The sequence below is a fragment of the Myotis myotis genome, unplaced genomic scaffold, assembly GCF_014108235.1.
Source record: "Myotis myotis isolate mMyoMyo1 unplaced genomic scaffold, mMyoMyo1.p scaffold_m19_p_3, whole genome shotgun sequence".
Taxonomy (NCBI): Eukaryota; Metazoa; Chordata; class Mammalia; order Chiroptera; family Vespertilionidae; genus Myotis; species Myotis myotis.
The window spans coordinates 59,939,469-59,966,501 of record NW_023416335.1 but is presented as its reverse complement, the minus strand read 5'-3'; the positions used below and the strand labels follow the sequence as shown (position 1 = coordinate 59,966,501).

Below are 27,033 nucleotides of genomic sequence, written 5' to 3'. Positions count from 1 at the left end.
ATTTGGCCAATTGCCTTTATTTATTAGTAAGAGGGCAATGTCATTCAGCACAGTGAGTCACAATATTTTGGATGCAGTCCTTCTAACCCAATAGCAACTAATTTGTCATTTTAGGCACAGTATTTTTCCTTCCTTTCTCCCACCACCCTTCTTTCCTCCCGTTTCTCCCTGGATTTCCATTTCCCAATGGGGGAAGCAGAGGGTGAATATACAGGCTGTTAAAGGCAGAGACCCAATTACAGAGTTGCAAGGGAAATCCAAAGAAACATTTGGAGCCCAGTCCTCAATTTGGTTTAAGCTTTAATCAGGCCAAGGGGATAAATGGAGAACAGCTCCGAGGAGGAGGGTTGAATAAAACCTGCATCTCCATGGCCTCTCAGCAGGATCAGGTGCAGAAGGTAGGTATTAATTGTCTCTGAAAAGAAAACAGGAGAAGAGCTCGGGAAAGAGGGCTGCTCCAGTAGCCAGCCTTCCAGATGGGGTCAGTATGAACAGCTTATGAGCAGCTGTGGCTTAGCCCACACAATTGCACATGTTTGTAAGTGCCTTTCATCTAACTTGTTGAGAGTGTAATGACAATAAACAGAGCCAATGAAGAAGCCACTTCAGCAAGGAATGGGTTTTCGAAAGAAGAAAGCCATGTTTTGAAGAATAAGTCTAAACTTTTAATTTGCTGCATTTTGGCCCCTGAAGAAATCAATAATTTCTTTAATCTTCTATGCTTATTTAATCCCACTCTAGTTAAATCACTTTCATCAGATGTTTTTTTAATTCTAAAATATTGCTTCTTTGTTTTTAGAAGGGTGCTTGGGTAGGAAACATTCTATTTATATCTCTTTAGCTATCATTGGCATAAAACAACTGTCTCTATATTTTTACTTTTTATTTGTTTTCTAGCATGACCTCTTCTATCAGCCCAACAACCCATATTAAGTAATCAGATTAGCTAGGTGATAAACTGCCTTATGTAAGTCTTTTGAAAAGGAGGTGGCTTATAAATACATTCCAAGAAAAATACAAAATAGTGCAAGCACCAAAGTCATTTTTGAGAGGATGGAAACAATTCCTTTTTTTTTTTTTTTTCACTAGAGAAGAATTTGGCAGAGATAAGACCTGAGACACGGAGAGAAAATATAATAATTTATGAGAGGTAGAAGTGGGTGATAGATTCTTTGGTGAGTGTCTGGGAAGGTGGAACCCAGGCAGGAGTTGGGGTGGGAACTTCTCAGAGAGTATATAAAGAATTACATTGTACAGCTGCTAACGAGGACTGTGAAATGGTGTCCTCCATAAGATGAGGACATTTACATTTATCTCCTTTAATCACAAATTCAGAGGTAGGCAAGCTGGTCTGGTATATGGAAGCTCCCTGACATCATCAGGGACCAGGCTATCTACTCTCATCCTCGAACTTACAAAATAGTTGTTGGAGCTCCAGCAATCACATTGGTAGACAAAAAATAGAAAAAAAAGAAAAAAGAGAGAAGGAAGAGAGAGAGAGAAAGAGAATGAGCAGAAGGGATCTTCTACTCAAGACAGTCTCCTTTAAAGAGTTTTCCCTGAAGCTCTACTTAATAACATGCCTATCTGAAAAATGCCTGAGAAAGGTAGTTTTCTGAATTGGGCACCCATCTCCCTCCCATAATATTTCTGCTAATAAGGAAATAGGAGAGAATGGTCATTGGGTAAGATCTAGTTGTCTTTTTTTAAAATTATATTTTTATTGATTTCAGATAGGAAGAAAGAGGGAGAGAGAGTAGAAACATCAATGATGAGAGAGAATCATTGATTGGCTGCCTCCTGTATGCCCCACAGTGGGGATGGAGCCCGCAACCCGGGCATGTGCTTAGACTGGGAATTGAGCCATGACCTCCTGGTTCATAGGTCAACACTCAACCACTGAGCTGTGCCGGCCAGGCAATCTAGTTGTCTTTGACATACTGAAGTGGGAGGGAAAGCAATAGATTAACAGCATGGAAGGCAAACCATGCTGGTTTATTATTTTAGCTAGGGTCAAGTTTTTTTCAGAATGCAAACATTGCCTTTACAGTTTAGCCCTGGGCACTAAACAGTCAATATTATAACATTGCGCTATGCCCAGGTATGGCTGAGCAACTAGGGCAAACAATTACAGGAAATTCGTAGATTATGGAAGAATTGAATATTGATACTGACTGATCACATACTTCTATAGGGCTGTCCTTCCTTTAAGAAGGTTACTATAGGCCGGTGTGTCTCAGTGGTTGAGTGTCGACCTATGAACCAGGAGGTCATGATTCCATTTCTGGTCAGGGCACATGCCTGGTTTGGGGCTCAATCCCCAATAGGAGTTGTGCAGGAGGCAGCCAATCGATGATGTTTCTGTCATTGATGTATGCTCTCTCCCTTTCCTTTCCTCTCTGAAATCAATAAAAAAAGAAGGTTGCTATAATTTTAATAATAATAATAATAATAATGATTATTATTATTTTGAATGGTGTTTGAGACTGAGGAGGTGAATGTGGAACTGGCTCATCTTGTTTAAACTTATTTTCCAGAGAACTCATAAGTAGTTGAATTTGTCTCCCTGGATGCCATATGATAGAAACAATATGGCCCGAGGGGTTTCAGAAGGGAACTCTTTGATCACTAGAACTTTTCTAATTGATGTCAATGGTGTAATAAACAACTTTGTGTAGTTGGTTGTGGTATTTATACTCTAAAGAAATACAAAACTCTGATATCTATCTTGCAGCCCTCTGTCCCCAATAACCATCACAAAACTCCATGTGTCCTTCACCCCCACTCAGCATACACTAACCGAATTTAAGTAGGGTGATCACATCTAAAAAAAAAATTCTAAAACAACAAAAAACTTTTCTTAACTTTAACAAAATTCCACAATTACATCAAATGAAGGTAAGTGGAAGTTGCATGTAGTTCTACCTCATTTGAAACGTTTATTTTGTCTTCTAACTGGAGTAACCTTCTGGGAATAAAGAGTGGGTTTCATGATGGCAATTGCTTTACATGGCGATAGTAAGCTAGAACATACCCCAGGAGACTGGGCTGGATTGTGGATCCCACTGGCTCCAGAAAGCCTCTGTGCTTGGATTCCCTCCACTGGGCATGAAACAAGGCACAAAATTGACCGTTCTTTTCTTTTTCTAGAGTACTTTGTACATAGCTACACTCCCCGTGTAAAAAATAGAAATGCTTTTGTTTTAAAATATGAACAAATGAAGCAACTTAAGAAATGTGGAAGAAATAAATTCAAGTGTGTGAAAGCATGAGGAGGCAAAAGGAAATAATTCTATTATATTTATTTTTCGACAAGGGCTTACATCTGTTTCTAATTTACACAGATTATTGACACATCTGGTTGTTTGGCTTTAGGAATTGTAAGTTGCTGTAGTGGCATTTATTTTTTGAGTCAACTCTTCAGACCACCCTGGAACTCATGCAAACTAGTTGGGAGAGAAGGTTGTAATATTTTAAATAAAGTTACCTTCTGGCATTTCAAAACCAGTGCAAATGGATCCTGTCATCTTGTGTTTTGTAAATTGTGGTTTTGCATTTTTGACACCTGCAGGAAAAATAAGACCAAAGCCAAAGGCGTGATGGCTTGACAATGACAAATTGTAATAGCCAGATAAAGCCATCAAGGGGACACTGGAGATGGGTGTAAGGTTAGCCATTCACAGTAACCACAGGGGATCCTAATTTTAGTAGAAAACAAATAATAAAGGAGTGACTGATGAAAATGCTGTTTTAACATGGCCTGATGGGAATACACATTCTAACAAGGAAAGTGGGATTGTGAAGAAGTAACATTGATTAATACTTGACCTCTTGGATGGATTCCTTTTGTAATTAGGAGTTAACTTTTCTCCCTATGTGGTCTAATTGTAGTAATTTATTCCAAGAATATGAATAATGGGAATCATGGAGTAGACCTTTAAGATTTTAAAAAACAAAAGCATGATGAAAAACTTATTTCATGGCAAATACTTCTTAAATGGAGTAGCACGATTTTACTAAAATAAACAGAAGGCCATACATCAAAATCCTAATACAAATTGGTAAAAACAAGGCAGAACCTTCTAATAGATAGTTCTTTAGTCTAAAGGTACAATATAAAGTATTAAGCATACAATATGATTTGATTAGTTTTGTGAAGAAGGCTCTGGAATTTTCAGAGTAGTGTTGGTCCTTTGTTTTTCCGTCACAGCAAACCTTAAAATTTTCTCTTATTGGAGATAAAGTTTTACTAGATGGAGTGAGATTGCACAGCAGATTGACATTTAAAAATGACATATGGCTTTAGCAGTCTTTACAGGCAATTTTGCATTCCATTTTGAAAGGAAATGATCATAATTATAGAACATCTGATATATCTTAGAAACAAACTTATCTGTTGTGCTGACATTCCCTTGTCTTTAGATATCATTTTATTGAATATTCACAAAGCAAAACACCAAATGTATATCAATGCCAGAGATAAATGATAAAATGTCTCAAGTATGAACCTACAGTCAATTTATAATGTATAATAAAGGTGTAATTCCTACAACTTTTTGGTAGAGATGGCAGAGAAGGAATCAAATTAGGAGGTCAAATTCCAAAGACCTCACCTTGCATAAAATAGCTATGTAATTAGCAACGTCTTATCTCCATTTCAGTACAGTCTTCTATTTTAAGAGGCTGATAGGTGTCTATTGGGGTCAATTAATGGCCTCTGGGAATGATTTCATTGGAACTCACTAGGGTGTCATCATAGTATTGTCCAACATTGACTCAATGATTTTAAAAATATTATCACTTCTAGCATCACCTATAGTCGCGTCATTTTCAAGCCTTAGAGTTCATAAACGTGTGAGTCACAAAGCTAATATGGAATATTTCTAGTTAATCTTTAGTGTCTAACTCTTGATTAATTGACCTTTAATAGATGTTTTGACGATGGAAGATGGGAGTGATGGTGAATTCCACAAATAACACAAGCATTTCATTTAAGCAAAACGTCACCAATTTCTTCTAACCAGAGTAATGATAACAGTAGATTGGGGTGCGTTTTGACCCATCCCCCCTTCCCCCTGTTCACAGCAAGTGACACAGGCTACATTCGCTCAAAGTAGGGGCGAGGGGAAAGATTGTTGAGGAGTTTCAAGTTCCTTTAAAGACAAACCTTTGGTAATGCTCATGGACAGTGACAGCTAAATAGTGTACTGGTAGGACCACTTCCTTAGACACTTTGTCAGGAGGTCTGGGCAAGTGTGGGGGGGGGGTTCCTTTTCTGGATGGATCGTTTGCCGGGCCCAGAAGACAAACATTGCTTATTGTACATTTCTCTTTTGATAAACATTTCCTTGGCCTGGTCCAGGCCTCTATTGGAGCTACAAATCAAAGGATAGGAAGGAGCAGGGCTGGGAGAAAATCGAACGTGAAAATGCCAGTTCAGAGAGAAGAGCAAAGCAAAAGGAGAAAGCAGGGAAGCAGATGCAGAACTACGCTCGATCCTCATTCTTCGATGTTCAATTTCTCTGGCGTGCTGCACATCCAGACCTCACGCCCCCTCCTGTCTCGCTTCTGTCTGGAATTAGAGACCTGAAGGAATATGTCTTAGGGTAAATGCCATTGCGTTCTTGAAACCAGGCAGTTCCAAGACGCTGGAGGTGAAAGGCAGAGTTAGAAGTCTCTGGTCAAACTTCCTTATGTAGATAAGGAATCAAGGCCTAAGTGAAGGAAAACTACAAGCGCGACCCAGGGCAAACAAATGTCTTTATTTCTGCTCACTAATGCTTATTACTTTATTGTCGGTCTCCCCTCACTAGAATGTAAGCTAAATGAGGGAAGAATATTTGGTTTTTGTAATTGAGATATAATTGACAAAAATGCCTTTGATTGATTTTCTGATCCTAAGTGGGAGGAAATAATTTTTGAAAATATTCAGACCATTTAATAAGCTGTCTCTGAGTGTTTACTGAACATGTAGGGTATGTCCCATACTGAACCTGGTGCAGTGGGAAGAGAAAAGCATGGACTCTGCACAGGTACATTTGATGCCTATAAAGCAGGCATTCAGTGGCGTGATAAGCAAGTGAAAACACAGGTGACCTCGCTCTGAAGGTGAGAGTTTAAGATTCAGAAGAAGGAAAGGAACTTTCCTCTCGAGGCTTCTAGGTCCAACAGGTTAGATGGAATTCATACAGGCATCATGTCAAGCCATTTTCCATGAGGCAAGTTTGGCCTATCACACACCCTTGTAAAGGGAGGGCCTTAGAATTGTTTCGGTTTGTGGAGGTGGCAGGATTTCCGCCCTTCAGCTATTCTGGACAGCTTCTTGCTCACAGGACTGGGAATCTTGAGGTATTTGCTAATCGTTACTTGAATCATCAGAGGGCCTCTTCTTATTGTTCTCTTGCTTCTTTTCTGTTTTTACTGGTTGGAGTACATTCAGCCTTGCTCTCTCATCAACCAGAAATTCCTATTCTTTTGACTCATTCATTTCCTTCATCAGGTAATATCAAAATGAACCACTATATTATCAGGGATAATCCTTACATGATTTACTGTTTCCTTTTCATCATCCAATCCTTAAATTACTATCAACTATGTTTTAGATTTACAGTGCTTGTTTTAAATCTATTTCCAATAGAAGATGATATTTTATCTGTTAATTAGTAAGACCTTTTATTTCATATCATAACTTTAACCTTTTAAGCATTATTACCCTTTTACTTTTCTGGATGAAGACTCAGTATTTTATAGTTATCTAGAAATCTAGAATTCTTTACCTTTCTTTATAAACTTATTTTGTTACCTAAACTAATATAAAACATTTCTTATCTCTTCTCTTTTTTAGTTAAAAATTGTGTTGGGGCTTTATATTTTATTTGGTAATGTTAATTTTGGTATTATTATAGAAAATCTCTAGTGTCCAAATTTTGATCTTCAGTTTTCCTGATGAGAGAATATACATTCTATATTCAAACCGTCCTTTGAAATTTGGCTCAAATCTTTTGTTCCATAGTCAATGAAAGACAGTCCTTCTGAATGCCTTAGGGAATCAAGGGAATAGGGCACCTCCTTTCTCCGGGCCTCTTCTGGCTGGGTGCCTGCTTCTGCTGATGAGCTCAGTTCATGGTTCACCCAAATTCCTTCTACACACACTGTCCCCCACACAGGGTGCTGCCCAGGTCCTTCTTCTCCACATTCCAAAGCTGTATAGCAGATGTCCGCTGAAGTTTAGGGCAGTACAGTTGTTTCATTAAAAGAAGTTTGAGTTATAGATCATAAAAATTAAATATATATTATTAAAGGTCCTTGAGAACTTCATACTCTACTTGTTTTAAGCAGGCTGCCTGGTTTGTAATCTTCCTCTTTATTCTCCTTCTTCCCTCTGGTCTCAACTCCAGACTTTCAAGTCTTGTTATTTCTTACACTGAGAGTTTAATTATCATGTGAAGGACCAGGGCCTGTCTTCAGAATCTCAATTCACACCTAACTTTTGATCTAGGAACATTCCCAAACAAGACTATATATTTTTTCCTGTGATGAAACCAGGCATGTGTTGTCAAACTCCACGGCAGCACATCCCTCATCCCTTCTTTCAAAAAGATAAATTTAACCCAGAGGAAGCCATACCCTCTATGGACTAAACCTTTCAGGATTCTCCTTATTTTAAATGTCTGGTCTTATTTCATTAAAAATATTTTAAACATTATACTTTATTTACATTTTAAAAATCCTATAAAATTTTTGAGAGCTTAATACAAGTGAATACAAGTGAAAGTGAAAATACCAGGTCAGCTTTGACAAAAATTGTTTAGCATGCATTATTTTAAACAATTTTACCTTACCATTGCACTTAACTTAGTTTCTTTTTCCCCTCTAGTGATTCAAAGTTATACATTCCATTTCTATTTTTTATGATTAAGTTCAACTTAATATACATATATAGTTCTCTACCAACATCAAGAATGAAAAAGTATGGCCTGGGCAGCATGGCTCAGTGGTTGAGCGTCGATCTATGAACCAGGAGATAATGGTTCAATTCCTGGTCAGAGCACATACCTGGGTTGTGGGCTCGATCCCCAGTGTAGGGTGTGCAGGAGGCAGCTAATCAATGATTCTCTTTCATCGTTGATGTTTCTATTTCTCTCTCCCTCTTCCTTCCTCTCTGAAATCAATAAAAATATATTTAAAAAAAAAAAGAATGAAAAAGTATGGATATTCCCTGGGTTAAATGAAGAAATTTAACACAACTTCCCAATACCCAGAAATTGTTGAAATAATCTGAACTTTTTGTTTCAGAGCATTATTATTTTATATTATATACTTTCAATTTCAAGAACTCTCCTCATCTTTTCAAACAAATGTGTCAAGTTTCACCATTTCATTAACAACAGTTGTTTAGCCTTAACTGTAAATTTTACCAACTCTATTGGTCACTACTCTTGTTATGGGATATCTTTTCCTTTTCTTGAATTCTTTATTTTAAAAGAAAAACGCCTCCAGTTTATGGAGCCTTGGGCACCTAAAGCACAGCAGGGCAGGCAGCTTCTCTTGCTTTGGCCAGCTCTGCCCTCGAAAATGAAAAACCATGAATGAGACCAAATCTTCCCTACTCCTCATGAACTTTGACCCTGGGTCTGAAGCTTAAACAGGTCCTGAATTTGTTCCATGAACTTTTGTGGCCTGTCCTTGTGTGCAGCCTGTTCTGACCTGGAGGGTCTAAGTCAGGATCTGGGTGGATTGTAGACCTGGTGGGCTTCTCCTCCGCTAGCTGTTTGGGGTGCTAGCACTCTCATCACCTATGCTGTTTCTTGATGAAACTCCGGTTCTATAGTATTATTTCAGGAGAAATAAAAAGTAACATTCGTGTGTTCAGAACATCTAATAGTTTTGGGTTTGTACCTTGATCAGGTATTTTTACTCACCTTTCTGTTTTTTTCTTCACCACCTCCCATATCTGCTTGATTTTGTTCTTCATGTAGGTTAAAGCACACACATTCCCGCACTCAACCAGAGGGGAAAGCACATTGTGGGGTAAATAAAATAATATAAAGACTAGTCTCCAGGAGTCTGTATCAGGGCAGTCAAAACACCTCTAAGCAGGTATAACGTTTCTTATTTCCTGTGCTAAATTGGTCATGGTCTGTCCTGCAGGAGCACACAGCGTTGTTGGGAGACCTGATAGTGCAGAGGAAGCATTACATAGTGGAAAGAACAGATATGGAAAATCTGAGTTCAAATCCCCATGCCATCACTAGTAGTTGTATGAATTTGAATAAGTCTCTTAAATTCTCAGAGCCATAGTTCTGATTTCTTCTGACAAAAACAGATATTTTCATTAAGAGCCACAGAGTTTGGCAGAAAGAAAAACAGAAGAGGATTAACAATGAAGTCTCTCTATTTTTAAGACTATACCCCACGAGGGAGGCAAGACAAGCACACCAAGTAATGTGAGAACATCAGTGTCCTCTGTGACAAATACCCTCCTTGGTGCTCCTATGGGATCAGAGAAAGACACAAGATAGTGGGAGAGAAAAGAGATGTTATGTAACATCAAATTAGCTAAAAAATACACTGTTTAGTAATTGTGATCTATGATCTCAGTTTTAATATAGCAGGTGGGTCACAAAATTGGCGAGAGAAAGGAAAATTCTGGGACAGGTGGAGTGACCATGTGGGCAGCTGGCCAGTGTCTAGTAGCCACACTCATCCCCAGAGAGAACATTCTACTATCAGATAGGATATGTTCCCAACTTGTACAGTGTCTTCCATATATCTCAAAGTACTGACTGCCTTAGGAGATGATGTAAAAGAGCAAATAAAAAGTGAGGAAGAGAGATTACCCAGGACAAACAAGAAGAATGGAGGCCAGCTGTTCTCCATTCTTCCCTGGGGACAAAGAGTTCTGTCCTCTGATCTGTCCCAGCATGTTATCTTATTGCACTTAGCACTTTCTACCTTGGATTGTGATTATTTATGTAGGAGGCTTATCTTCCTTACTGAACTGCTAGTGTGTGGAGCCCAGCGCTTGCCTCCTTCCCCTTTAAATCCCCTCAGCATGGGCCTTGCACTTAATAGGAACCCAGTGACTGTGTGTTAAAGGCACAGAGAGGCTGTTAATAGCTCTGGTTGGTATTTAAATCACACTGAGTGAGGATCAGGGGATAATTTACTGAGGGAATGTTATCCCCTCTAGAGGTCTTTACAAAAAATAAGGTGTTCTCATCAATTTGAAATGATTTAAATATAGTATTGAGTGTACCAGAGGCAGAGAGTGGCTGAGCTGTCCAGATTCCTTCCAGAATTTGGAGCTCTAGTTCTGTGATGGAAAACACCAGTTTCAACTTCTCATTCTTTCATTCTCTCTCTTCTCCCACCTCTTGGTGAAAAAATACTTAAACCCACCTGAGAGCCATAAATTAATGGTAGGAGTTATGCATCAGGTGCTTTCATGAAAACCTCCTCTTACCTAAAAGAGATATCTGGATTTGGGATCATTCACCCGAACAAGGTCCAGTCCTTATCTGAGGCTGGCAGGCCTGTCTTTCTGCTGCTCTGATGACTGTGCACTTAGGAGGAAATTGGATGGTGGGGCAGCCCCCTCACCTTGCCTGGAAAACATTGAGGCCGTTAATGACGTGAATGTCTTCAGCTACATGGTTTTCTGGAAATCTTCCAAATAGAAACTCTACCCTAGGCATGAAGATTTCCTTAAGGCATCTAAGATTTTTCTGCTTGTCCTCGGAGGTAGCACCACATGTCAGCAATCATACGTGGAGGCCAGGAAAACTTTTCCTACTTCTTGCTCTGAACCTTTCACACTTAGAGAAAATAAAGGGATTTCTGACAAGAAATCTTCATTCTTCCATTTGACAGTGAAATGACATTTCTCTATTTGAAAGAAACGTTGCCTCCGAAGTCTAATTTTTAGAACGCTCTGGAATGAGATGTTCAAGGGCCATTGAAGGTGCATCTTTCCCTTTTTGATTTCTCATTTCACTTGGGCTTCAGAGATTCCACATTTGCTTATATTTCCTAGAATTTCCTTTAGAAAAAATGATAGTAAAGGCTGGAGAAGTGTTGGTGGTTTGATGAGACTGGGTTCTTTGGGAAAGAAAAGAGAATAGTGGTTCAACATTGAACTGAATTGTCTTGAGCCTTCACTCTGGGTTGCTGGAAGCTGGAGATGGCATCTACATATCACTGCTTACCTCTTCACTCCAGGTCTCCAGTGGGAAAAAGGCACAGCTGCCTTTGGAGGTAGGCCTCCAGAGTGCAATAAACTGCCCAGAGACTGTCATATTGGGTCATGGAAGGACATATTACTCAACTACACATATTGTGGGAATTTTAATTGTATAAAATGCTGCTCTGCAGTATGGAGTCACTAATCCTATGTGACTATTGAGCACTTAAATGGGGCTAGTCTGCCTGAGCTGGTATGGCTCAATTGATAAGGCGGCGGCCTGTGGAGTGAAGGGTCCCAGGTTTGATTCCTATGGCACATGCCCAGATTGTGGGCTCAATCTCCAGTGGGGGGTGTGCAGGAGGCAGCCGATCAATGATTATCTCATTGTTGTTTCTATCTCTCGCTCCCTCTCCTTTCTTCTCTGAAATCAATAAAAATATGTTTTAAAAAATTGGGGCTAGTCTGACAGATGCTCTGTCAGTGTAAAATACACATCACAATTTCAAAGGCTGAGTACAAATAAATAATGTAAAATAGCTATGTTTCATCAATATATGTCAGAATTATAAGACCTTTGGATATATTGGGTTATATGAAATAGACTATTAAATTTTAACTGTTTTTAAAATATGGCTACTGGAACATTTAAAAATGCATATGTAGCTTAAATTATATTTCAATTGGATGGCATTGCTTTAGACATAGCACTGGAAAAGAATGGGAGTAATTCTCCTCACTAGATTTTCTCCTTCATCTATTTCTTGTAAGGACTGAAATGGTCAACTTTGTCAAAGATTCTTTGAAAGGTGCACATGCCCTTCTCTGTGTGCTTCTTGTTAGATTATAAATATTTTTTTTAGCTTTTATTTATTTATTTTTTTAATATATTTTTTATTGATTAAAATATTACATATGTGTCTTTATCCCCAGGTTGCCCCCTACCCCCCCCCCCCCGCCCCCGCTCATGCCATCACCCCCCCGTTGTCCGTGTCCATTGGTTAGGCCTATATGCTTACGTATAAGTCCTTTGGTTGATCTTTCCCCCTTACCCCCACCCTCCCCTACCTTCCCTCCAAGGCCCTACAGTCCAATCAATGCCTCTCCGTCTCTGGATCAGTCCTTGTTCATCAGTTTATGTTGTTCATTATATTCCACAAATGAGTGAAATCATGTGGTATTTATCCTTCTCTGACTGGCTTATTTCACTTAGCATAATGCTCTCCAGTTCCATCTATGCTGTGGCAAATGGTAAGAGTTCCTTTTTCTTCTTCCCCTTCTTAAAGAATACCTTTCAGTATTTCATATAATGCTGGTTTGGTGGTGATGAACTCCTTTAGCTTTTCCTTATCTGTGAAGCTCTTTATCTGACCTTATATTCTGAATGATAGCTTTGCTGGATAAAGTAATCTTGGTTGTAGGTTCTTGGAATTCATCACTTTGAATATTTCTTGCCACTCTCTTCTGGCCTGCATGGTTTCTGTTGAGAAATCAGCTAACAGTCGTATGGGTACTCCCTTGTAGGTAACTGACTGTCTTTCTCTTGCTGCTTTTAAGATTCTCTCTTTATCTTTTGCTCTTGGCATTTTAATTATGATGTGTCTTGGTGTGGTCCTCTTTGGATTCCTTTTGTTTGGGGTTCTCTGTGCTTCCTCGACTTGTAAGTCTATTTCTTTGACCAGGTAGGGGAAGTTTTCTGTCATTATTTCTTCAAATAGGTTTTCAATATCTTGCCCTCTCTCTTCTTCTGGTACCCCAATAATTCTGATGTTGGTATGCTTGAAGTTGTCCCAGAGGCTCCTTACACTATCTTCATATTTTTTGGATTCTTTTTTCTTTTTCAGTTGGGTATTTTTTGTTTCTTCGTATTTCAAATCTTTGACTTGATTCTTGGGATCCTCTTTTCTGCTGTTGGATCTCTGTATATTATTCTTTATTTCAGTCAGTGTATGCTTAATTTCTAGTTGGTCTTTTTTCATATCCTCCAGGGTCTCACTAAATTTATCGGCGGTTTCCATAAAATTCTTGAAAAACCTTATAAACGTGGTTTTGAACTCTATATCCAGTAGTTTGCTTTCCTCCATTTCTGTCATTTGTGACCTGTTTCTTTGTCTCCACATTTTTTATGCTTCCCTGTGTTGGTAGAGTGGTTTTGTGTGCTAGGTGTCCTGTAGGGCCCAGTGGCTCAGCCTCCCCAATTACCTGAGGTGGACACTCTTGGTGCACCTCCTTGTGGGCTTTGTGCACAGTCTTGTTGTAGTTATGCCTTGATTGTTGTAGGATCACTGGGAGGATTGACCTCCAGGCCAATTGGCAGTGAGAATCAGCTGTGTCTGCAGTGGGAGAACTTCTGTGCTGGAGACACCCTTCTGGGGCAAGACTTGCTTCAGTGGGGCTTTGGTGCTCACCGAGTCTGCCCCCTGAGTGTGTCCCTTATGGATCTGAGGAGTTGTAATCTGGATGGTCCCACTATGGCCACTGGGTACACTGGCTCTTGGATCTAAGGAGCTGCTAATTCAGCCTCTGCCTGAGGTTACCCAGCAGGAGCTACGAAAAGAACTGCAGATTCCCCTTCATTTTTTGGAGTTTGGAGGTGCCCAGATGAGGCCCAGCCGTGAAGCAATGCAAGCTGGTATGGGGCCTTGGCCTTCTCTTGGAAGTTCTGGGCCTGTCTGGCCCAGCTGCAATTTGTTAGGTAATTTTCAGGTTGCAAAGGGCCAGGGCATTCATATGCAAAAGCCTCTGCCGCAGCCTGGGTGCGGCGGGGTCTCAGGGAATCAAAGGGCAGAGCAAGCAGCTATGGCTGATCCTCAGCCCTGCCCTAAGGGGCCCCGCGTCTCAGTGTCCCTGTAATTGCTGCAAGCACCTCTGAGGGAAAGCTTCCCTCAAGTTCTGAATTCTGCCCACTCCCAGACAGTCCAGTTTCTCCCATATGAGTCCTGGGTCCCCAGAGACTTCCTGGAACCAGAGTTCAGAGAAGTCGGGAGCTTGTGACTCCCTCCCGATTAAAAAAAACAGCCGTGTCCTCAGGTGCCAGCCCCTTTCTGCACGCGCTCCAGCCTCCGTACCTCTGCACTTTACTTCCGAAGCTCCTCTGGGTCTCAGTGTGCTTTTCTCTTTCCTTCCAGTTGTAGAATTTCCACTCAGCCAGCCTTTCTGTAGTTCTGGATGATGTCCGTTTTGTCTTTTCGTTGTATTTTTGAAGTTGTTGTGGGAGGCAGCAATTTCTGTTGTTTACCTATGCCTCCATCTTGGTGTCCTCAGATTATAAATATTTTGAGTGGCTTCTTGTCAGAGTGTCAACAAAACCATAACGAGTGATGACTTGTGTTAGGTATGGGTTTTAAGATTGCAACATTAACAAGACCTGGCCGCTGCCCTAGGGACCAGCTGTCTAGAGATAAGGCAGGTAAATACAGAGCTGCTAGAACCAAACTGGAGAGGTGCTGTGGAGGAATCTTGTACAGGAGGTTGCTGCATTTCCATCATAAGAATAGGGATTCAGAGGATGGGGTGTTCCTCTGGATCACCTATTTCTATAAGCTCCCCAGCTCTACTCAATTTTATATATAATATGTTTTATTTGTATATGAGTTGTTTTTATCACACAGGCAAGAGAAAGTCATTATAAAAAAGGAAAGAAAAAAAGAAAATACAGATAAAGCAGAAAACACAAACTTCATGGGTGCCACTGTTAGCATCTGGGTATAATCTTTCCCAGTCAAAAGTTTCTCAAGTGTTAGACTCAAACTCAGATTAGGGATAGCAGAAAGGAAATTTGTGGCTTCTCAGAGATATAAGCAATTATCAAGTGTATATATGTTTATACCTCTCTCTTCATCTTTCATTGTGCTTTTATCTGTGCTGGCTTTACTCCCAGGCAAACTTTTTGCTTATTTTGGAATGTTGGACCCTGGCAGTTCAGGCTTACATAATCCTTTGTGCCTGAAATTTTAGTAGAGGAGATGTAGATATGGAGATATATATATATATATATATATATATATATATATATATATATATATATATATATATACTAGGTAGACATAGATACATAGATACATAGAAAATAAACCATTGGATCAATCTCTGTGTTCAAGAAAGATTAATATAATTGATCTAACCAACAAAACCCTGAATTGACAATGGAAAAAGAATGTTACCGCACAGACAAAGAAGCAGAAAAAAAAAGATGCTTGTCTGTCTTCTCCTGTCCACCTACTTACCAACCTACTTATTTATTTGGCATAATAAAGTATTTGGGGGATGATGGAGGTAGGGAAGTAGGTTATATTTCTTCACTTAATAATGCAGGCTAATTTTACTAAAAGGGGCAAGACTAAAGCCGGGTTAGCAGGAGAACTATTTTTAACTCAATGTGACATTAGACTGTGCTTTGTCCAAGAAAAATATTGTTGTTCTCTTTGGTGAGGTGTGCTTACCTCTTCTTAGTTGACATTTCTAGTAAAGGAATCAGTTATAGCTGTCTCTGGTAGCAAGACTGAACTGGACTTAGAGCCTATATGTTCACTTTTGCTCAGAATAGGAGGGTTCTTTCCCACCCCAACCCCCCATCTACAATAGAGACCTACCTGATGTGTTAGCCAGGGCTGGAGGTGTTGCTTGACTTGGCTGAATGCAGGAAGGACTTAGGAGTAGAATCTCTTCTTGTTGGAAAAAGGGAGTGTTGCATTTCTTAAGGGAGGAATTGGGGTGAGGGAACAGGACTGATAGATTAAAGAAAAAAGCCACAATTGTGTGTGTGTGTGGCATCTAAAGAGACCAACCATGAAAAAGAGAGCCTTTTCAGGGGACACTCTTGTTGCAGACACCTAAGGCAGACAGGACTTTCTGTTGTGTTATATGGGAGCAATGACATTACATAGCATTCTTGCTTTGTTCCTCACACTACCGTTTCAAGATGGACCTGACCCCGCAATAGCTACAATCTTACTTGGCAAGGCAGGGTCTGGAAAAGGGAAGGGGCATATCTGTCTTCATTCTATTGGTAGGAGGGATCTGATGGGGAATGGATGTCAGTCCTAAAGGAAGAGAGTTTAGAGACCAATGTGGCAGCAATGGCAAAAAAAGGCTCTCTAAATATGAGGATAAGAATAAATTCATGGATCTGCACCCGTTTTCTGCAAAGAAAGAATGTGAGACATACTACCTTTGGACCAAAACAGAGAGGTCTGACATTTATATATATAAACTAGAGGCCCAGTGAAGGGGGGCTGATTGGGGGTGGGCCATAGGGTGGGGCTGTGGGTGGTGGGCCAGCCAGTTCCATCCCCAAATGGGGTGGGGGGGCAGATAAGGGGTCAGCAGCTTGGGGAAGGGCCATGGGAGGTTGGCCAGCCAGTCCCACCCCGGATTGGTGTGTGTGGGGCTGATCAGGGGTGGAGCTAGCTGGGGGGAGGGGCTTCAGGCCAATCGGGGTGGTGTGGGCTGATTGGGGGTGGGGCTGGCTGTGGGGAGGGGCTGTGGGTGGTGGGCCAGCCAGCCCTGCCCCCAAATGGGGTGGGGGAGCTGATTGGGGGCTAGTGGCCTGGGGGAGGAGCCATGGGTGGTTGGCCAGTGGGCCCTTCCCCTGATGGGAGTGGGGAGGCTGGTTGGGGTTAGAGCTGGCTGTGGGGAGGGGATGCAGGAAGTTGGCTGACCCTGCCCTCTTTTTGGGGTGGAGGGTGTGATCAGGAGTGGGGCTGGCTCGGGGGAGGGGCCGTGGGAGGTTGGCTGGCCAGCCCCACCCCCTGATAGGGCTGGTTCACTGGCCGAAGTGGGCGTCATAATGACTGGTCGTTCTGGTGTTCCGGTGCCTGGCTTTTTATACATATAGATATATGTCACCTGGAAATGCCAAGATCTCCCCTGTAGATGCTTGTTCAGCATAGAGAACATTTAGAGCCACTTGGGTTTCTTTCATGATTTTATAACAATCGACCAGTTTCTAATAGAGAGGAACTAGGGGGGTAAATACTGAAAGTTGGGTGCCCTGAGTGGCAATAGTTCTCAGACCCCATTAAGGGTGCTTCACAAGCTGTCTCTGTGGTACCCAAACACTTCTCTTGGTCTACTCTAAGATTCTTCTGGCTCTTGAGAAAGTAAAGACTTGTTTAGGCTGCACAAAGGTCAAAAGGACACAAATAAATAACGGGTGTGCATATTGAATAAAGAGCAACCTTTGTCTCTAGAATTGATATCCCACCTGCTAATCTGATCATGTTGAACATGGTTCTTAGAATAACATAAGCCATGATAAAACTTGACTTACAGAACAATGTACTTTGTAAAATAAATAATTGCAAAACACTTTGAATGTATAAAGTATATGGATCCTTAATGATCATGGCAATTATTTTACAACTTAATTGTGGGAAAAGGAAAAATGAAAGGAATAGAGTGGCTCAACGAATTCAAAAATTTATCAGACGGTGTGTTATAAAGGAGATAAAAAGGAAAGTTTGTAGCTTACTGCCACATTCTGTGAATGTTAAACCTACAATCAAACTGCTCAGCATTTTTAAAACAGGAGAGAGGGTTCTTAGAGTTACGAAATGATTTTGATTATGCAGATAATTAACTTAAAGTGAATTGCATTTTACATTCTGTAAGAATAATCTTTTAAAGAAACAACAAATCTTACGGGCCAGCTTGACACTAGAGATGGCAGAGCTGATGAAATAGTACACACAGGAGAAGGCTTGTGCATTTGAGACATTACTCTGTCCACATGAGTGAAATTTTGGAGCCTGTCTTCAAACTGAGCACAGTTGAAATTACATGGGTATCTTTTTACAAAACACACTATATATTGAAATAATGAGATGATATAAATTTGGGCTTTGAAGTGGATTTACTAAAGGCAATACTGTGTGGTGTACACTTTGTCAGGGATTACAAAATACTGGGGTGTTTGTTCTATCCATAGAATTTCCCTGCGGCTCCTGAGAGCTGCACGGAGTAAGTTGAATACAAATGTATAGTCAAGTTTTATTGTATTTGGCTACCACGTCTATCAAAGAAATAACTTACCATTCCTGTTCCCTAGAGGTGCTTTTGGCCTTGGGATTTTATATACCTTTGGTCCTTGGCTACAATAGTTCATACATAATAAACAGAGATTAAAGTTGTTCCTATCATGAGATGAATAATATTTAACATAGCTATTCAACGTATCTAACCAATAACCTTTGACCAAGTCACTGGAATAATTTGATTTTAAAAATCAGATTTCATCCTGCTTTGACGTGAACTGATGCATGACCTCCAACTAAAGGTTTGAAATGGGCACTGAGGCATGCATGGCTTTCCTAACGTGTAAGGAAGGTCAATGTCCAAATAGTCTTTCATATTTGCAGTTCAGATTTACTCTCTCACTATCATTTTGCAACCCATCTGCATAGAGTTTACACCTTTGAGGTATAATCCCAAGTAATTTATCACTTTTTCTGTACACTAAAATTAAATGGCTTAATTCTCAGGGGATTAGTTGAGAAAACATTTGCTGTTTCGGCCAAGCCCCTATAATCTATATTTTTCCAAGTTGTTAAAATGTCAAATTGAAAGAGGGTCATGTCAAGCAACAATAAAGTTCAAAGAGAGTGAACTATACTCTCTCCAGTTATTGCAATTTTTTTATTGGTTTCATTGATTCAGGATAATAAATGCACATGGCTGTAAGTTTCAGAAACTCAAGAAGATTTTAAGAGAATCAATTTTAGGAATAAATGCATCACTAAAAGGAGGATTTTGCTGGAAAGGTCAAGAGCTGGCTTTTCCTGAAAAAAAAAAAAAAAGAAAAAAAAAGCTGGGCTGGGGTTTTCTCACAGATCTTAGTTTGATGATTTCCAAACATTTAAAATAATATACCTGTTAAAAGTATGTTTGAAAAGGTAATATGCGTAGTTGAGCAGCACAATTAACAAATTAATGAACTCACTTTCCGTTTACCCTTGATTATAATTGTTAATTGCTGTTGGTTAATCTAAGTAAAGCCTTGGGCCTTTATTGAAAGGGTTAGTATTTAAAGCATTGGCCGCCTGAATTTCTTCAACTCAAGACTTGTGAAACTTAAACATACTTGTAAACTCCAGGCATCTATTAATGACCATCAATGAGCTGTAATCAAGGCCTGAATCTATTAGCAAAACAAATAAGCAGCCCTTGGAATTAAAAGGTAAATATAAGAATTCATGAATATACTAATTGCTCCTTCATGTTCCAGTTGTTAGCTCAAATTTGGCTCCCAGCAAAGTTTTTCTTTTCCAGCAAGGGAAACTGTGCGTGTGGCGTGCACAAGTGCACACACACATGCAAAGTTATTACCTCTATGGGGAATTCAGCCTTTTAAGCACTTCTGGAAAAGAATGATGTGTTAACAGTTTTACTTTACCTGTAATATTTGCATAGGCACAGTCCCTTTCCCACTGTTATTTGAAAAGCCCTTTTCCTTATTCCTTCTTAGTCATTTCCTCCTCTTCTGTCTGACTCGACCTTGAATGTTCAGGCATTTGCCCACATTGCCCATCTGCCCACATGGGAGCTGGTCTCTTCCAAGCAAGTCCCTGCACATCCTGACAAGGGTTGAGTGTGGGTAAGAACCAAGGGACAGACAGTTGTTTGCTCAGTGAGGGGTCATTACTAGCAGGGAGGACAGAACTGCTTTAGGGATGTCCTATTGGTGACCAATTGCCCCTGCCAGCCAGCCAGCTAGCAGGAGGCCCTGTGTTTCCTTTCTCTTTGATCAGATACTTGAGCCAGCTGTACCTATAAAAGGCTAAATTGCAAAATGCAGCAGACTCTTCAAAGAGTAGCCATGAAGTTGCAGGACACTGTGGATAGCAACATGGATTGTTTTACAGGGGCGGGGAACCTTTTTTCTACCAAGGGCCATTTGGATATTTATAACATCACTAGAGGCCCAGTGCACAAAATTTGTGCACGGTAGGGGGGGTGTCCCTCAGCCCAGCCTGCACCCTCTCGCAATCCAGGACCCCTTGGGGGATTACCAACTGCTGGTTTAGGCCCTAAACTGGCAGTCAGACATCCCTCTCGCAATCCAGGACTGCTGGCTTCTAACCGCTCGCCTGCTGCCTGCCTGATTGCCCCTAATTGCTCACCTGCCTGCCTGATTGTCCCTAATCCCTCTGCCTGCCTGCCTGATCATCCCTAACCACTCTTCCTGCCTGCCTCATTGCCCCTAACCACTCTGCCTGCCTGCCTGATCACCCCTAACCACTCGCCTGCCTGCCTAATTGCCCCTAACTGCTTGCCTGCCTGCCTGATCACCCCTAACTGCTCACCTGCCTGCTTGATTACCCCTAACTACCTCTGTCCCGGTCCCTGCTGCTGTGGCTTCATTCAGAAGGATGTCTGGAATGACGTCCAGAAGGTCGTTTGGCTGTCCAGTCTAATTAGCATATTATGCTTTTATTATTATAGATTTGAGGGCCATACTAAATTATCAACTTAAAAATCAGCCTGTGCCTGTCTGTTGTAGCTCAGTGGTTGAGTGTCAACCTATGAACCAGGAAGTCACGTTTCAATTCCTGGTCATGGCACATACCTGGGTTGTGAGCTTGATCCCCAGTGTGAGGCATGCAGGAGGCACCTGAACAATGATTATCTCTCGTCATTGATGTTTCTATCTCTCCCTTTCTCTCCATTCCTCTCTGAAATCAATAAAAATATATTTTTTTAAAAATTAGCCTGCTACATTTGGTCAAACATTTAATTAACTCACCCCTAATGCCTTGGCAGGGCCAGACCAAATGATTTCGTGGGCCTTATGTGGCACATGGGCAGGACGTTCCCCACCTCTGGTTTAAAAGAATGTATGCATTGATGATTTTCCATGTCTGCAGAATGCATGAATTAGATACACCTGATTGTTGCCAGGGCTTTGGGACAGGCACTGTACTAGGCACTTGAGATAAAAATCAATCTTCTGTCATTCTAGGATTCAGACTAGAAGGGAGGACGATTGCAAGGCCCTGCAGTGAAGTCAAAATAGAGGGCTGTGCAGGCTGCCAAGGAAGCATCCCCAGTCTCCAGATCTTTCTCTATGTTCAGGGGTGTGTGGTGTGTTCACAGTAGCACTTTCTGAAAGGTCAATGACTGAGATTGCAAGATGGACTAGACATGAGGTTGTGGGGTCTGGGCTCAGGAAGGCCAGCAGAGGCTACTTATAAGAGTCTGAGAGTCGATGACGACTTGGTCTCGGTGAGCTTGGTGGAAAAGAAAAGGTTAGATATACATTTCACACACACACACACACACACACACACACACACACACACGATATGCTCACAAACATGAAGTTTTTGAAATATAAACTATAGAGCCCAAAGCGGTTTTGTGGGGTCTAAAAGCTCATGCAACTTTGGCTTCTTTTTTAGGAAAAGGAAAATCAGTTATAAAGGTGAGTATTGTGAATGAGAAAAATGTTTTAAATTTGACAAATATCACAAACAGCACAAAATTTAGAAATATGACATCATTTTTATTCACCAACTATCTGACACACTTCTGTAATACTTTTGTTTCTATATTTTTTGCTTTGTATTTTTATTATCTCTACATATAACAATATTTTTGTAATATTATTATCTGTGGAGAGCCTGGAAAAATAAATCAGTCTTTCCTCTAGCACAGTTAATCAAAATGTGTTTTTTGTTGTTTTATTGATGGGATGCATAAAATCCCCAACATTACTGCTACAGAGCTATCCCCTACAAACACAGGAATTCTAAGTCTTTTTGTTCAATTTCCAAGAACAAAGAAAAATGTATGGCAAGTGCATAGTTACACTTGCTTCTTTTTTGAGCATCCTCTGGAAAGAGCGGTCTCTTTTGCACTCAATGCGGATAAGAATCAAATCCTCCATTTATAATTTTAGGTGTCTGGTGACCAGAGGAATTTCACAGGCTAGCTTTGGTTTATTCTAAGCTTTGCTCCTTTTCTACCACCCACAAACTTGAACATTTTCAGACACATTCCCACTTTTGTAGAGCAAAACAGCCTTTCTCATTGTTTTGCCCCTTTGTGTCACAACACAGGGTGAATACGTGCAGTGAATTTTAGGAGCATTATTTTCACACAAGAAGGGAAGTGACTGCAAACCAAATAAATATAAGCACCAAATCAAACTAAATAGTATATCCTCTATTCAATCTCCCCTTAGCCCAGAGTTTCTCTGCCACGGCACTGCTGACTTTTTGGACTAGGTAATTCTTTGAGGTCGGGGCCTGTCCTGTGCATTGTAGGATGTTCAGCAACATGCGTGCCCCTATTTCCCTCAATGCCAATAATATGCAGCCAGTGATAACAACCAAAAGGTCTCCAGACATTTCCAAATGTCCTCTGGAGAGCAAAATCACTCCCACCAGTCTTGCCATGGAGAAACACTGCCTTGGACAGATGCCCCGGATACACTACGGCCATTCCGACACTGCAAGAGAGGACCTTGTCAAAGCAGAAGTTTCGGTGGGCATGTGACAACAGTCTTTCCCAATCGCAGTTAAAATATTTTACTTGCAGATTTTACTGAAACATGCAAACACATTGCTGGCTACTCCCCAGGGCCTTGGGAGGGATCTATAAAGAAGGGTAAGTACGCCTGTGGGGAAAAAATAAGTGTCAACACAATGACAATAGTGAGGAATTTGTAGTTAGTACCAAGGTCCAGAACTGGGTGATTGTTGCCTTGAAAGAGACAAATTTTCACGCAAATCTATTATTTTGTTGAATGGGTCATAAATCCGACCTAATCTCTCATGGATCAATCCACTGCAAAAAACACTGACATGGCCCAGAAACTGCCATAACCTTCTTGGCTCACCAGGGAAGCATAAAAATCCCAAAACTTCTTAAGATTGGTTGGCAATGCAAACTGTTTCATAGGATTAAAAGAAGGCACCTGGCTGGTGTGGCTCAGTAGTTGAGCGTCGACCTATGAACCAGGAGGTCATGGTTCGATTCCCAGTCAAGGCACATGCCCAGGTTTTGGGCTTGATCCCCAGTAGAGGGCCCATGCAGGAGGCAGCTGGACAATGATTCTCTCTCATCACTGATGTTTCTATCTCTCTCTCCCTCTCCCTCTCCTTTCCTCTCTGAAATAAATAAAAATATATTTAAAAAGAAAAACGAATAAGGCATTTTATATACCAGCTATATAACTTGTGAATCAGTCCCAAGTAAGTCTAGGTAAGTACTTTCTTCCCTAAGTTTAGCCAGCCTTCATGTGAGACAATCTTCCTTTTCTCCTTGAGATGGAGACCATCTTTGCTCAAGAGGCCTTTATCCCTAAAGATCATACCATCACTAAGGAATTTTAAGTGTTCTGCTAGATACTACTTGAAGAGACATATGCTCATTTCCACAATGCACCTGTTTCTATGATGGCTTTCCTCCCCACTCCTCTCAGTTAAGAACGCTACCTAAGCACTAGTCCTCTTTCTTGCTTCTTCAGGATAGCAAAAATAGCTTATGTGTACTAAAGGCTTATCAAGAGCCTGAACTGTCTTATGCATTTTTATGTGCATTATCTTATTTTATTCATACAACACTCCTACGAGGAAGGCAGAAGACAAAATTGAGTCTTAGAGAAATGAAGGCACTTGCCTGAGACTACACAGTTAGGAAATAGTAGAGCTGAGATTCAAACCCCGGCAATCTAACTCCAGAGTTTGAATGCTTAACTTTCATTATGAGCACTGTGACTGTAAAGATTTCTGTGTGACTTATGTCCATATGGATGCAAAGAATGTTATGGTGATTGGACTAGAAAGAGCTTGATAAATTCTCTATCATCATAGGACAGCCAGCAGCACTTCACTGGGATTTCTTTAATACAAATTGCCCAATCAATGGCAGTTCCATGATGAACAATGATAGAGAATACTATACATGGAATTTCAAAATTGGGAGGAATTGAGTTGGATATCTATATGACATGCATGTATTTCTATGTGACAAATAGACATAGGTACATGTATTTCTATATAACATATAGGCAGACATATATGTATTAAGGAGTATCAAAGAGTTTTGATTGCAGAACAACTTGACTAGATGTAAATAACATTCTTGGAAGGTGACCTCTTCCTGATAAGACACTTAAAGGATGCTCTCAATTTTGCACATAGAAATCCTTCGGAGATTTGTGTATATGTGAGAGTGTACGCACACTTCCATAAGGCAATTCTTTTTCTTGCTACTGTGGTACGATCCTCACAAACCTATGATTCACAACAGGAATGTAGCTTGGAACTTCTGCTATGTAAGCAGCTGCAGATACTTCAAATACCATTGTACATGTGATCCAGGACTTGCTATAAATTTGCCCCTAAAAATAAAGTAACAAGTGACTGAGCAGCAATAGGAATTAATCACTGCAGTGCTTGAATGGAATGTGCTAGGCTCTACCTCAAAATCCTTTTATAAAAAGATTGATATAATTAAAACAACAACAACAACCCCAAACCCAGAACACCCAAAGATACTATATTTGAGCAAATGTGCTGCAAAATTCTGGAAAAAAGATTTTTTAAAAAAGGAAAGACATGGTAAAAACAAGTGTTTCCACACCTTCTATATCATTGGAAATAGGATGGTATTACGTCACTGAAGAATTTATCATACAGAGGAATTTAAATTGGATTAAATCTTGGTACACTGGGATTTTTTGAAGGCTGAGGGGATAATCGAGCCTCCCAGTTAAGCCGTTTGCCATGATGAGAAATAACTTCACAGTTAAAATTTCTACCACAAATTGTAGCAAAAATCACCTTGGTGATTCAAATGTGAATAACCATTTGAAATCCCCAGACAACTGAAGCTTTTAAAATTAGATGTGAGCAATTGAATTCTTTAATTGCAACCAAAGGAACAAACAAACAAACAAAGAATATGACTTCTTGAAATATACTTTTTTTCATCTGACTTTAACAGATTCAGTATCCATCCAAGTCCAACACCCCTTGTCCCTCTGACCCCTGATACTTCCTCAAAAAAGAGAAGGAAGAAGAAAAAAAAGAAAAAAAAAGAAAGATAACAAAAGAAAGGAGACAACATTAACCAGAAGAAAAATGAAAAAATAACATTAACCAGCACTTATAAAAAGGTCACTAAAAGGTGAGAAGGATGAAGGAATTAAGCAAAGAAAGACTCATGGACACAGATAACAGTATGGTGATAGCCAGAGGGAAAGTGGGGTGGGGAGAGGTAGAAGGCAAAGGGGGGATAACGATGATAGAAGGAGACTTGACTTGAGATGGTAAACACACAATACAATATACAGATGATGTATTGTAGAACTGTATACCTAAAACCTGTATAATTGTATTAACCAATGTCACCCCAATAAATTAAAAAAAAAATTTAAAGTGAAAGGTGGAAGCTGGAGCCAGTAGAATTTTCCTGAATTGGAAAGGGTAGCACCAACGTTTTAAGGAGGCATCTGTAGCCTTGTGATCTGCAACTGAGGGAGAGAAAACAGGTCACGGTAGCCAGGCAGCCAGCTGAGTACCCTGCAATCATACATTTTAATTCCTCCAAATGGAATGGGAGGAGGGGGGCAAGAGAAGGAAAAAAAAAAAAATTAAAAATAAAAAGGTCACTAAACAGATGGTGGACTCAGAACTCTCTGTTCTGAGTCCACCATAGGTAACAAAGTGTTGGGGCCATTTGAAAGAGAATTTAGTTGAAGATCAATTTTTGACATGTGGAAAGTGAAAGAGGTTTCTTAAACCCACTTGAATTACCAAAGATGAAAGGTTAAAAGCTCTAAAGACCAAAAACTACATTAGCAACTGAACAGTAAATACCATCAACAGAGACATAGAAGAATTAGCAAAACAAATATTAAATGAAGAGGGGGAAAAAGAATTCATTTCAGAAGCCAAAAAAAGTTCCTTTTCTTTGTATACCAAAATTGATTTTGCAGTTTTAGACGGAAGTACTAATGGGTAATTTCTGTTTAATGCTTTCTAAACAAGTGCACAAAATCACTCTCAACTCCAAAGGGGCAAGGATCAAAACCGGTAGATTTTCTTGGACAGCTTTGCCTCTGCTCCACACTATGTTAGGAGCTGTTAGTGCTTCTACAAAGAAAGATGATGTATTGTGGTCTGCAGCTCTCTTAATCTTACATGAATTAGGCCTAAAACCATGCACTATAAACTTGTGTTTTGTGACACTCTTTGGTTTCTAGAATAGCAATGTTGCAGGGGAAACCTGCTATGGTGTTGCAAAGCACAAATGGTTATATCTTATTAATTTAACATTAAGACCTTTCTGGATCTCTGACAAATACTACTTTTGCATCAATATTGCTTTGTAGTTTCTTTTCTTCTATTATCTGTCTGGAGCAGTCAAATGATTTTTAATGGAAGGGAACATATACTTCAGCCCATGATAGCATCATGCTATTATATATCAGTAGTACATAAAGTTTATAATGATGACCGTGAATTATCAAAAAGAGGATAAACTATGTTCAATTGTCTCTTTAAGAAGGCAAGAAAACACATTATTGTTTCTAACTATAATGGTAAGTTTTTTTTCAAGGTTCCTAACAAAATTACCTCAACATAATAAAGGCCACACGTGATGCTAATGGATACCTGTTCTTGCCACTTCTATTCAACATAGGACTGGCAGTACTAGCCAGACCAGTTAGGCAAGAACAAGGAATAAAAGACATCCAGATTAAAAAAGAAGAAGTAAAATTATCTCTGTTCACAGATGACATTGTATTTTATGTGGAAAATCCAAAAGATTCCACAAAGAAACTGTTAGAACTAATAAAATAATTCAGCAAAATTTCAGGGTCTAAAGTTAACACTCAAACA

General features: G+C 40.1%; 1 pseudogene; it reads right to left on the bottom strand.

Moving 5' to 3' along the window:
* LOC118650419 overlaps positions 1 to 8,974 on the bottom strand; it is a 47,164-nt pseudogene extending 38,190 nt beyond the window's left edge.
* Positions 8,975 to 27,033: the final 18,059 nt, after the last annotated feature.